General features: G+C 35.8%; 1 long non-coding RNA gene across 1 annotated transcript in view; it reads right to left on the bottom strand.

The window, feature by feature from the left end:
- Positions 1 to 245: 245 nt before the first annotated feature.
- Positions 246 to 10,858, bottom strand: part of LOC311434942 — a 153,094-nt gene continuing 142,481 nt past the window's right edge. The window contains exon 5 of the long non-coding RNA XR_014691848.1: positions 246 to 1,526. This is a non-coding gene — a long non-coding RNA (uncharacterized lncRNA). The remainder of the gene's footprint in view (positions 1,527 to 10,858) is intronic.

Genomic DNA, 10,858 nt, shown 5'->3' with positions numbered 1-10,858 from the left:
ATGGTCAAAAGTTTTGTGAAGAAAACTCCTGAGTTCTTGAACTTGCTTTATTTGATTTTATTTACCATAGAAAACAGAAATAATGCTAACGTTTAAACATAATGTGAATCTAAAAACTCTCATTCTTTCCAGCATGGTAAAAAAAAGTTAAAATTACATATTAAAAACAATGAAAATATATTTATTTGAATTTTAACATTCTCTTTTCATTACATATGTATTTATATAAATCCTAACAATTCATCACAGTAGCCATGTCGTTTACAAAGAAACATTTTTCCTTTATAAGGATCGACAAGAGCATAGATCCATAAGTGCATGTTGTGACTTAAAATAGGACACAGCTCTTATTTAGCTATATAGCACCATAAATATATTGTGGAACAAAAAGAAAGGCTTACTCACAAGTAGTAACCATCTTCCCCTCATGCTAATCCACTACTTTGTAGTCTTATGCAGCCTGTGGAGTATTAAAAATTATTGTAAAAGCAGAAGTGATAGTTTCATTATTTTTTTTGTAGTTTTGCAAAATAAATTTCCACTGAAGTTACCCCATAAAGCTAAATCAAAGCTGATGTTTTTAGCAAACAACACTCATAATAAAGGATAATTGGTTTATCCTATTCCATATGTTTTTACCTCTTTGTTTTTGTTTTGCTTTGACTTTCAGTTTTGATGGTTTTATTGAAGTAGCATGAAAATACATAAGTAAGAATTTACCATGAAAACATCATAATACAACATGTATCAGATATTGTACTGGAAATTCCGCACACACACTGGTAAAATACATTTTATTTTTTAGAATATGCAGGTTGCAGAGGAATGTAATGGAAGGAAGTAATGCCGCTGTACTGGAGGAAATATTATGTAAAAATAGTGCATTCCTATCATGTGCACTAGCTGGCAAAACCCCTCCCTATGTTCAGGCCAAAGAACCTCCTCTGAAAAGAGTCAGTGCTTTCTTAAAAGGACCAAACTTAATCACACAGGATGTCCCCATAGCTCAGTCCCCAGGGTGCTTACCCACTAGGCAATTTGGAGACAATGACCATGTCCTTGAAGATATTTCAATGCCGATTGTTGACACATCTAAACAACAGGTTGCACTCTTCCTTATGTTGCTTAGAAATTTCTTCAAGCTTTAACATCTGATGTCTCTATGCTTCTCAGCTGGCAAACCCAAGCAGAACAGTCTGAAGTAATCCAGTGATAAACAAGCCTCAAATCATGGTAGCAAAGTCCATATCTGACAGGAAAAGGTGCAACCTCCAGCACAGCCTCCGGTAACAGAAAGCATTCTTTCCATTTATTTATCAAGTATCAGGAAAGTCAATTCAGCACTTTAACAGTCACAGGCAAATGTCCTCCTTAGAGATGCTATAATCATTCATCAGTTCCTATAAATATTTTCCTTCCTTACCAGTATCACTTCCATCACACCCAGGAGTCGAACAGACTGTTCTTCCATCAAGCAATTATGTCTTTCAGACAGAGGGACACATTGTTGGTGCCATCATCTCTTCCTGACAAGAAGGAAACAGAGTTGAGTGTGTCTGTACACTGGTTTTGTAACTTCTAATAAAGTCATTTAAATTTGTAGCACATATAGCAAATGTGAGAGGGGACAAAGCTCAGCATCAAATGTCAGAGTCCTTTGCAGAGAGTAACAAATGGCCCTACCCCTGGAAAAGGACAAACCTGCAGAACTGCATGGATCAGTACTGCAGTCCAGGGAGACTGCATTGAGAATATTCCCAGCAATAAAAACTCTAGAGTACAATTTCCACACAGCTTTTAGAAATGGTGGAATATCCTAATGATTCCTGGGTTGTTTAGTGATTTCCTTCTGACAGAGACTTTCATCTGAATGGGTATAAAGAAATAATATGTGGTATTCTTAAAATATAAAGAATACGTTTAAATGTATCCTGGTGGTGTTGTTTTTCTCTATGATTAAGTAGCTTGTTTAATTGCAATGATATTTTTTCTCTCTTTTTTTTTTTTTTTTTTTTTTTTTTTTCTTCTCCCTATTTCATCCTATTAGAAATGGAGATGGTATTTCGCTGTTCAATTTTAAGACATGGGCATTTGACTCTGAGATGTTTCTAGAAATCCATTTGTTACCTGCAGCAACTTATTCTAAACATGAAGCACTCAAAGTATTTTTGTTTACAAAAGCTTCATACAAAACAACTGGGGTAAGGAAACAGGCCTCTACTTATGGACTTTCACATAATTTTGCAAATGAGAAATCACAGGCTATGAGTCCTCCTTGGTAAAATGTGCTCATGAAAAGACAAATAATGTGAAAACTAAACTAAACCTGTGTAGTTAAATATACCTAAACATTGTTGTTAATTTAAAAATAAAGATTTCTGCTTGGTTAAGGAATAGTTTGAAATTATTTGTAATAATTGTAATTCAGGATTTGAACTCCTTTTCTTGCATGTGTGTGTAGGGACAGAGGAACTCCCGAGGTCAGGGAAGTAGCAACTGCAAACATTAATTATGGTACTGTGGTAGAAATGACACTATATTTGTTATTAGTCAACAAAACATATTCTTCATTAGAATTAAGCCATATAATTAACTTTTTTATTCTTAATACTCTGGTAGAATACAGGCTTGACAGGATGGAGCATATAATGTATTTTCTAAACAATCCATCCTGTAATTGGATTGCCCTGAAAATATAATCCTTTCCCTCTGGTTTAAAATTATTATTTATAATCACAAGCTTTGGTAAATATAAAAATGCAGAAGCCTAAGCCCAAGCAGTGTTTTCAGTTCTGTTGCTCTTTTCCCCCTCACTCTTCTGCACCTAGGAGCATTTTCTTTGAGACAGAAAGAGGGATGCACGCAGAATGCCGAATGCAATCTTGCAAATGTAGTCTGGTTTTGCTCCCTCACATTTTCTTTTTCAGAATCCTAATGTAACACCTCCCTGCACTATCACTTGTTAAAGCCCCGGCTCCTGAGCTGTTGTGTTTGGTCAGCAATTAAACAGCTCCCTGCATGAGAAATCCTCCCACTCACAGAATCCTTAGCCCTCCTTTCCTAATGGTAGTAGAGCAAAACGGTATATCTTCATACACACGGTGCAACTGCCAAGAAATCAATTCTGTGTGTTTTCCTCCCTTTTACACTTTTAAAGAACCGTGATCAGTTTTCTGTTTCTGTTTCTTTTACACATCCTTTCCAAGCTTTAAAGCAGTGTCTGAGCCCTTCCCCTCTCCCCTGTGAAAAAAAGAAAAAGAAAAAGAAAAAAAAAAAAAAGAAAAAAAAGAAAAAAAAAAAACAGGTAGAATTACTCTGTTACTATTAACACCTAAAAATATGATCATGAAACAAAAGCTTTGCTCCTCTGTCCAATTTGATGTCTTTTTCATGCTGCCTCAGTGATGGCCAAATAATTGGTTGTTCACTTGTGTCCTTGTCTCCCCCGACAGTTCCACAGATGCCCTGAACAATGCTCCAAAGACTGCTTTCAGTAGGGGCAAATCCTCATTAATCATTCCTGGCTGACAGCACAAGGGAACACCTGCATCTGGTGCAGGGACCAGGCACCGGCTTCTGGGAGTCTGCATTAAAAAGACCAACAGCCAATTCAAGTGGTGGGAGTAGGCTTCTAATAGCCATTTGAGAAATCTCTCTCTCTCTCTCTGGGTTTTCCTTTCATTAAACATCTAAAATTAGACCTGTGGCTCATGTTGAGATTAAAACACCAATGTATTCTAAGCAAATCAGGAAATGAACAGTACTGTATGTTATGATAAATGGCTGCTAAATTCTTTATGTCTAGATCAAGCAATGTTAGCATTAAATACTGATGAACTGTCACATAATTTTCATTTAGAAATGACTGCACTTTGAGCTTCGTGTCCTGTGGTGCTCATAAATATTTTTCCCTGCTATAATTCACAAGTGGACTATACTGCCTATATGGATATTTTTACTGTGTAGCCCCAGCTCCATACTGTATATAAACTCTTTCTCAGTGCAAGCATGTCAACCTGTCTGTCCAAAGTGTTATCAGAAATTGTTCATAGTGCAGAAAGGTGTCGTAGCCTCCCCAGCACTATAAAACCAGCTTCCTATTATAACACTTTCCTGACAGAACAGTTGTCAGATTTTTTAAATTGTTTTTGTTTCACTTAGAGCACAGTGGAGGATTTTCCTCCTAAGGAAAATGAGGAAGGAGTGAGGAAAGGAAAAGGAAATTGTTTTTTATTTGTAGTACTTTTTCATAAAAATGAGTCAGATACATATCTAAACATTTAAGGCCATTAAAATCTGTGGTGAGATTCCAACCGATTTCACTGTGCTTTGGGTCAGGCCCTTAAGCCCTGCATCTGGTCTGTGATTAAATAAGCACATGTCTTCCCACACATAAGCTGGGCAGGACCACCACGGGCTGGGGATTACAAACGACTAACAATGTATTTTTTTGCACATATGACTGAGCACAACCAGGCTTTGAGTCCATCCATAAAATATGTTCATGTCTCAAACAAGAGAGCGCTCAGCTGATACAAAAAGTATCTTTTAAAAGGCAGGCAATTATCACCTATACACCATGGTGAAGATTTTACCAAAGGTCAGAAGGGGGAGTAAAGGAAAGGGTGAGGCAGGGATAAAAAAACACAGAAATCAAAAGCATTAGAATAGCCGAGATGTTGTATATAGCAGAAGAGTATAAAACACATCCAGGGTATTAATTACAAATGTAGTCTGAAATATATTTTTCATGCAAGTTGCTGCTGATGGAATTGATTTTGAAAACAGTGACTGAAACAGACACATTTTGAAGTAGCTTTTATTAACTTTAAAGAGAAGGAAAAGTTTGCACCTTCATTTGCAAAGCGCAAGTGTGTTCTGTACAAACATGAATAAAGCTTGCATGCAGTAACTTAACAAAAAAAAAAAAAAAAAAAAAAAAAAAAAAAAAGACAGCCAAGAGAAATATATAAACCACCATATTTGTGAAATCAAGAGTTAAACATGCGTGCATATATATTTTATATCTTCATTTTTTTTCTTTATTTTTATCTTCATACGTATATACTCTCTTACAATTATTGAACAAAACTTTAAAGATATTTATCTGTTTCACTTCATAGTCAGGGAGAAAAAGTGATATTTTACAGAGAAATACTTTTTCCTACAGAGTGCAGTACCATCATCTGTGCAATGTGAGAAATAATACCAGCTAAATGCTCTGAAATAAGGAGACAAATAAGACAGATCAGTTTATTCCTAAGAATAATATTCATAGAATCATAGAATGGGTTGGGTTGGAAGGGACTTTAAAGATCATCCAGTTTCAACCCCCCTGCCATGAGCAGGGACACCTCCCAGTAGACCATGTTGCTGAAAGCCCCATCAAAACTGGCAAATATTTTTATAAGCTCTTTTAAAATCTCAGATCTTTAAAGTCCCTATTAGGACCTTACACAAATATGTACAGAAGTGAGTAAAATAAGTAGACGTGATGTAATTATGTTCACATCTGTTTGTAAAGATGGTAAATATGCTGACACATATACTGTGCATATCTCAATATACCTGAGTTACAGATGAGAAGTATTTAATGTGGGAAGTCCCCTTCCAATTTTCTTTAACTGAGATGTGTAGCAAATTGTCATGCATGCAGGAGGCTAGAATGCAAATTATAGCTGCCCTCGGGCAAGTTTCATTAGGCTTTCTGAAATCTTTTTAAATTTGCTGTGTAAATAATTTCACATATAACTTGACAAAATCTGCTGTTCAAAAATGATATGTTTCATGCCCACTTCAAATGTACTGGGGGGGAAGTTCTTCAAAGAGACATTGTTAAGGTAAAAACCTTGTTAAAAATTACCTTGGTTGCTATTAGAAGGTCTGATTATTATATCATATTAAAGTTTTAAAATAACATTGAAAATTTCTTTCTTTTTTTCCCAAGTATCACTCACATCTCATAGGCTGGACAGCAAGAGGAGATCAGCAAGTTTTTTTGTTAGAATCTGTTTCACCATCCACTTTCACTCTAACCAACTACAATTGATCAGCACAGAAGTTTTCACAAAATTAAAGATGAAATCCCCGTATAAAAGGCATACTTTCATTCCAATTTTAAAAATTCCATTCTTTAGACAATTTAATTTCATAACCATTTTAAAAAATCTCATTAGAGGGAGTTTCCCACTGAAATACACATAACTCAGCAATACTGGCATACAGCCCATGTTCACCCCCCCCTCCCACTTACTTCTTTCACAGCTTGGAATCAGTCAGTTCTCAGAGGTAATCTAAAACTTTATATACACAATTATTCACGTCAAATGTTCCACCAGTGTTATTACTGGGCAAAAAGTGGACTCATTCCAATAGGAGTTAGAATGGAAAGCCAAAAGCCAAAATACGATCCTTAATAATGACCTGTCTTCCACCCAGCCTTCATCTGCCAGAGCCGGAGAAATGTTCTTGACCCAGTCTAAACCATGCACATAGATCATATACTGCAAAAAGTAAAATGTCAGAGGAATCATGTAGGCAAGCTTCACATTACAAACATGGCACCAAAAACCAATCTAGAACAGCTTTTTAGTTGTTGCCTTTATCTTAGTAGCTATAGTTAGGAGGCACTGTACATAATAGACTAAACCAGCCTCCCAAGTAAAGATGGCTTTCAAAGACTACATCTTGTTTTTTCGCTTCATTCTTGTTCCTTAGCCACTATAACAGTCATATGGAGGCCAATTTCTTTTTTATTTCCTTTTATTTTTTTATTTTTTGAGGGGCAGTGCAAGGCATGAGGGGCTGCTTAGCTTACATAATATTAGAGCAATTACTGTGTCAGAATAATTGTTTTTTTTCTTTTTTGTTTGTTTGTTTGTTTGTTTTTTAACTTCTATTCCTTCCCTATAACCCCTAAAGTATAAGGAATAATTAACTGAAATCCAATTAATGTTGATTTAGAACACCTGTTTCCAAAATCCTTTGAATAACTTTTTTCATTTTTTTTTCTTTGCTCTTTGTTTTAAGATAAAATACATATCCCTGTTCAGTTGCTCTTAGGAACCCAGAGATTTGCATTTTTCAGACATGAAGAAAACCTGTGAAGACTTAAAAACACCAGAAGAGTCTGGTGTGTATATTACGATACCAGTAACTTCGTTAACTCTTCCCTTTCCAAATCATAGAAATGATAGAAAGAAATTAAGAAAACCAAAGTGACCAACACCAACACATACCAAATTCTGTCATGATAGCTAATTTCAGCTTTAGAAATTTGCAACAGCGATGGAGGAAAGCAATAATTTCTGGCTAAATATGCTTACCACAGCCACGCTGTTAGGACAGGCACTAAAGAGAGTGCAGGTTGTACAATAAACACGCACTATCCATGAAAAAGGATTTGTCTGTGCTGTTCACTGCAGGTCTGAGCATCTTTCATCCCTATTAGCTAGTTATCCTGATCTACTATTATGCAAGAACACTTGAGGACAAGGTCTCCTCTCTTTCCTTTCCTTCACTATCTAGTCCTGTGTAAAGCGAACTGGACTGAAGACCAAATTATTTTTAAAGCACATAACTCTTCAGCAGTGCCATGAAGAGTTTTAAGAGGAACTGGATTTATATATTGATTAGGTACCTCTAAAAGTCCCACCCTGACAGTTTAGACAAAACAAAGACAAAGATGCAGTGAGACACATATTACCATAGACCTATTGTGAGACTAGACGTAGTAATTAACTCTAAGATGGGATTGTAAAAGTATGACCTATTAAATGCATTTTGCGATCAAAATATTTTTACAATTTAGGCATGGTACCTTCCTCCTATGATGTTCAACTGAACAAAAAGAACCCTTTCCGTTCAGTATTAGGATTTTTTTTTTTTGTACTATAACTGTCTATGAAACTATACTGTTTTGCAGATAGCAGCAGAACCTAAGTGAGGACCACTTACCACTCTTTATCTTTAAAAGTCTTGGGTTTCTTAGTGAAAAAAAGAGACATCAACAAATACTATTCAACCTTAATTTCTTATGTGCTAAGCAATTTCTTATGAATCATGTAATGCATTCAAGGGATCAGCTTGTGTGGATACTGATTAACTGTATCAGAAGAGGCTGTCTCATTATATATCTTAAGCCTTTTTCATTAGAGCAAATCTGCAAACAAACCTTGAGTGTTTAGATTATTTTGCACCATGCTGCATGTCTAGCCACAGATACAGAATGTACCTATTATTTTTAACAGGATTATAGAAAACATGAAAGGACACTTCCTTAAATATTGACAGTTCAGGAGAGAAAAAAGAAGAAAAAAAAAAAAAAAGATTTTGAATATAGAATTTGAGAGAATTGGCAGAAAGAAACCTTTTGCCCCTTTAAAGAGCAGCTGCATATTAAACATCTATATTTTTGAAGCACCTTTAAAAAATTACCCTTGGCATTAGCATTAGAGTGTTTTATGAGAAGCCCATGAAATTCAGTAATAGTTACAAAAGAAGGAAAGAACAGACAAGAAATAAATAGCATTATGGAGAACTAAGTAAAAAATTAGTCTTGAATTACATGAGCTGTTGTAGGTACCAGCTAGGGGTGGGGGGGAAAGGTTACTTATTTCAAAGATTATTGATTCTTTTCATGAAAAGCACTTGTGTCTTTACAAAGCTTTTTAGCATCCTCAATGGTATCTTAAGGTTAGTATGAATTGTGTTAAGCTACTGCATGCAGTGGAGAAAGGTTTCCTACTGTACATGTTTCTTTCTAGCATCTCTCTTCCCCTGTTCTGTTTTGCTCGCTCTTTTGCACTACGTGACTGGTACATAGTCTTTAGGGTGCTCAGCATGCTGATGTTAAAAATATATAGACTGCTGTCAATACTGGAGAGAGATTCTGGAAAATAGAATCTGTGACTTTATCCTCACAGAGGTGTAGGACTAGTACAAGGCTCCATGCACACAAACTACAGACTTCATAGACTACGAAAAAGGCCACCACCTCCGTTACGGAATTGCACACACATGCACAAATGACAGATCCTGGCTGAACAGGATCGAAGGAGTCTGCATGCTGATGTGCAACAACAGCTCCTTGAAAGCTAACACACAAATGCACATTTCTAGGGTATAGAACAAGAAGCACATCATAGAACTTCACAGCATTATATATTGATGACAGACTTCAACTTGTACAACTAAAAACAACTATCCTAGAAAAGTGCTTCAGATGTTGATACTCTATTGAACAAAACAAGGAAGGGAATAGACCAACACCAAGAACTTTTGAAAAAGAACAAAAAGGGCTTAATCCCTTAATAAAATTAAAACATAATTAAGAGGATATGCTCAAATCTTAAAATGCATACAGCAGGGATTTAGGTGCAGGTTTTTCAATGAGGAAGCTTTTAAACTGGATTTCATTCTCTGCTTCCCATGAGATCACAGCTCTTCCAAGTGATAGGAGTGATAAGATTTTCCTGGGTATGCTGGCTTGATTCGTTGAGTTAGGTATTGTCTGGCTTTGAAGAAATTGTTGTGGGGGAAGGGAGATTTAGTTTATGTTTCCAATCTTAGAGAACAAAGAATTTGAGATGCATCTCTTTCTAGCACAAACAAGCCTGAATACACACAGCTCTTTTTGTTCTACAGGTTGTAACCCAACTCCACTTGCCGTGGCTATGTGGTACAACGAACATTACACCTTTGGAGATGCCTATAGGTACATATGCACCTCATTAAAACTGGAGAAAAAGGTTATTTTCAGCTGTGACTCTTATCACATGTGAGGGGTAGATGAACAAAGAGAGGCAGGCACAGAAGGGCTTTTACTCACCTCTGCACAATTACCTCTCCAATTCTGCTGTTCTCATAACCTTTGCATTTCTATCACCTTTTCAGAAAGGCTTGTAATGTTCCAGGGCATGGAGATGACATCACACAAAGAAAAGGACAGTCACTATGTTTGCATGGGATATTAAAGGTATCCTGTGCCAATGAATGAGCTAAACTGGAATATTTTATGAAAGCTTTGAAACCATTGAATCAGGCGGGTCGACACAAGTTATGTGCAATAATCAGGGTGCCAACAGATTAGATAGTTAATTTGTGAAGGAGATCCTCATGGTAAGAGTCTAGATAACACTGATTCTATTGTTTTCAAAGTTGACAACAACGAAAGAAAAGTTAACAGTAATGCTGTCACTCGTATTTAGTGCTCTTCTTAAATATTACTATTTCCGTGCCTCCTATCCAAATAAAAAGTCTGTATGAATTCAGTCCCAGTTCAGCATCTGCAGGTGCAAAACCCAAATAAATTACTGGTAAAGGGGCAGATGCTGACAGGATTGCAGTCTAGACTCCTCACTCTAAATCCATTTAGTGCTATTAACCATGACAGGGTGTAATAGCTCCATGTACATTAACACCAGGATAATTTTCCCTATTTTGCTAAATATCAAATGTGTGTATTCATACACACTGTATAAAGAAAACATTTCAGATAACAAAACAAAAAGGCTAACATCTCTTTGCAATATACTCTATATTTTCAAATATTGGCTAAGAAAAAAAAAATAGATTGGAATTCTTAAAATATAGCAATATTATTCCTTTATTAAACTGACATTAGATAAAATATTTATTTTTAATACAAACAGGTTTTAAACATTGCATGCATGATTTTAAAAAGTTGTTTAAAAAATGTACATTTCCAATGCATGCAAACAATCATAGAAACCTAACTAAATCAAAAGACGATCTCATTTAAGTGAATACATTTGCTGTGTGACAAGCCATATTTTACAAAGTTTCCCAACACTTTTAAACCCCGATAAGGAAATGGACTTATTCTGGAGGCAGCACA

Source organism: Aythya ferina (assembly GCF_964211825.1).
Source record: "Aythya ferina genome assembly, chromosome: 3".
Taxonomy (NCBI): Eukaryota; Metazoa; Chordata; class Aves; order Anseriformes; family Anatidae; genus Aythya; species Aythya ferina.
Note: the sequence above shows the minus strand (reverse complement) of the source record. Positions and strands in the feature narration are given on the sequence as shown.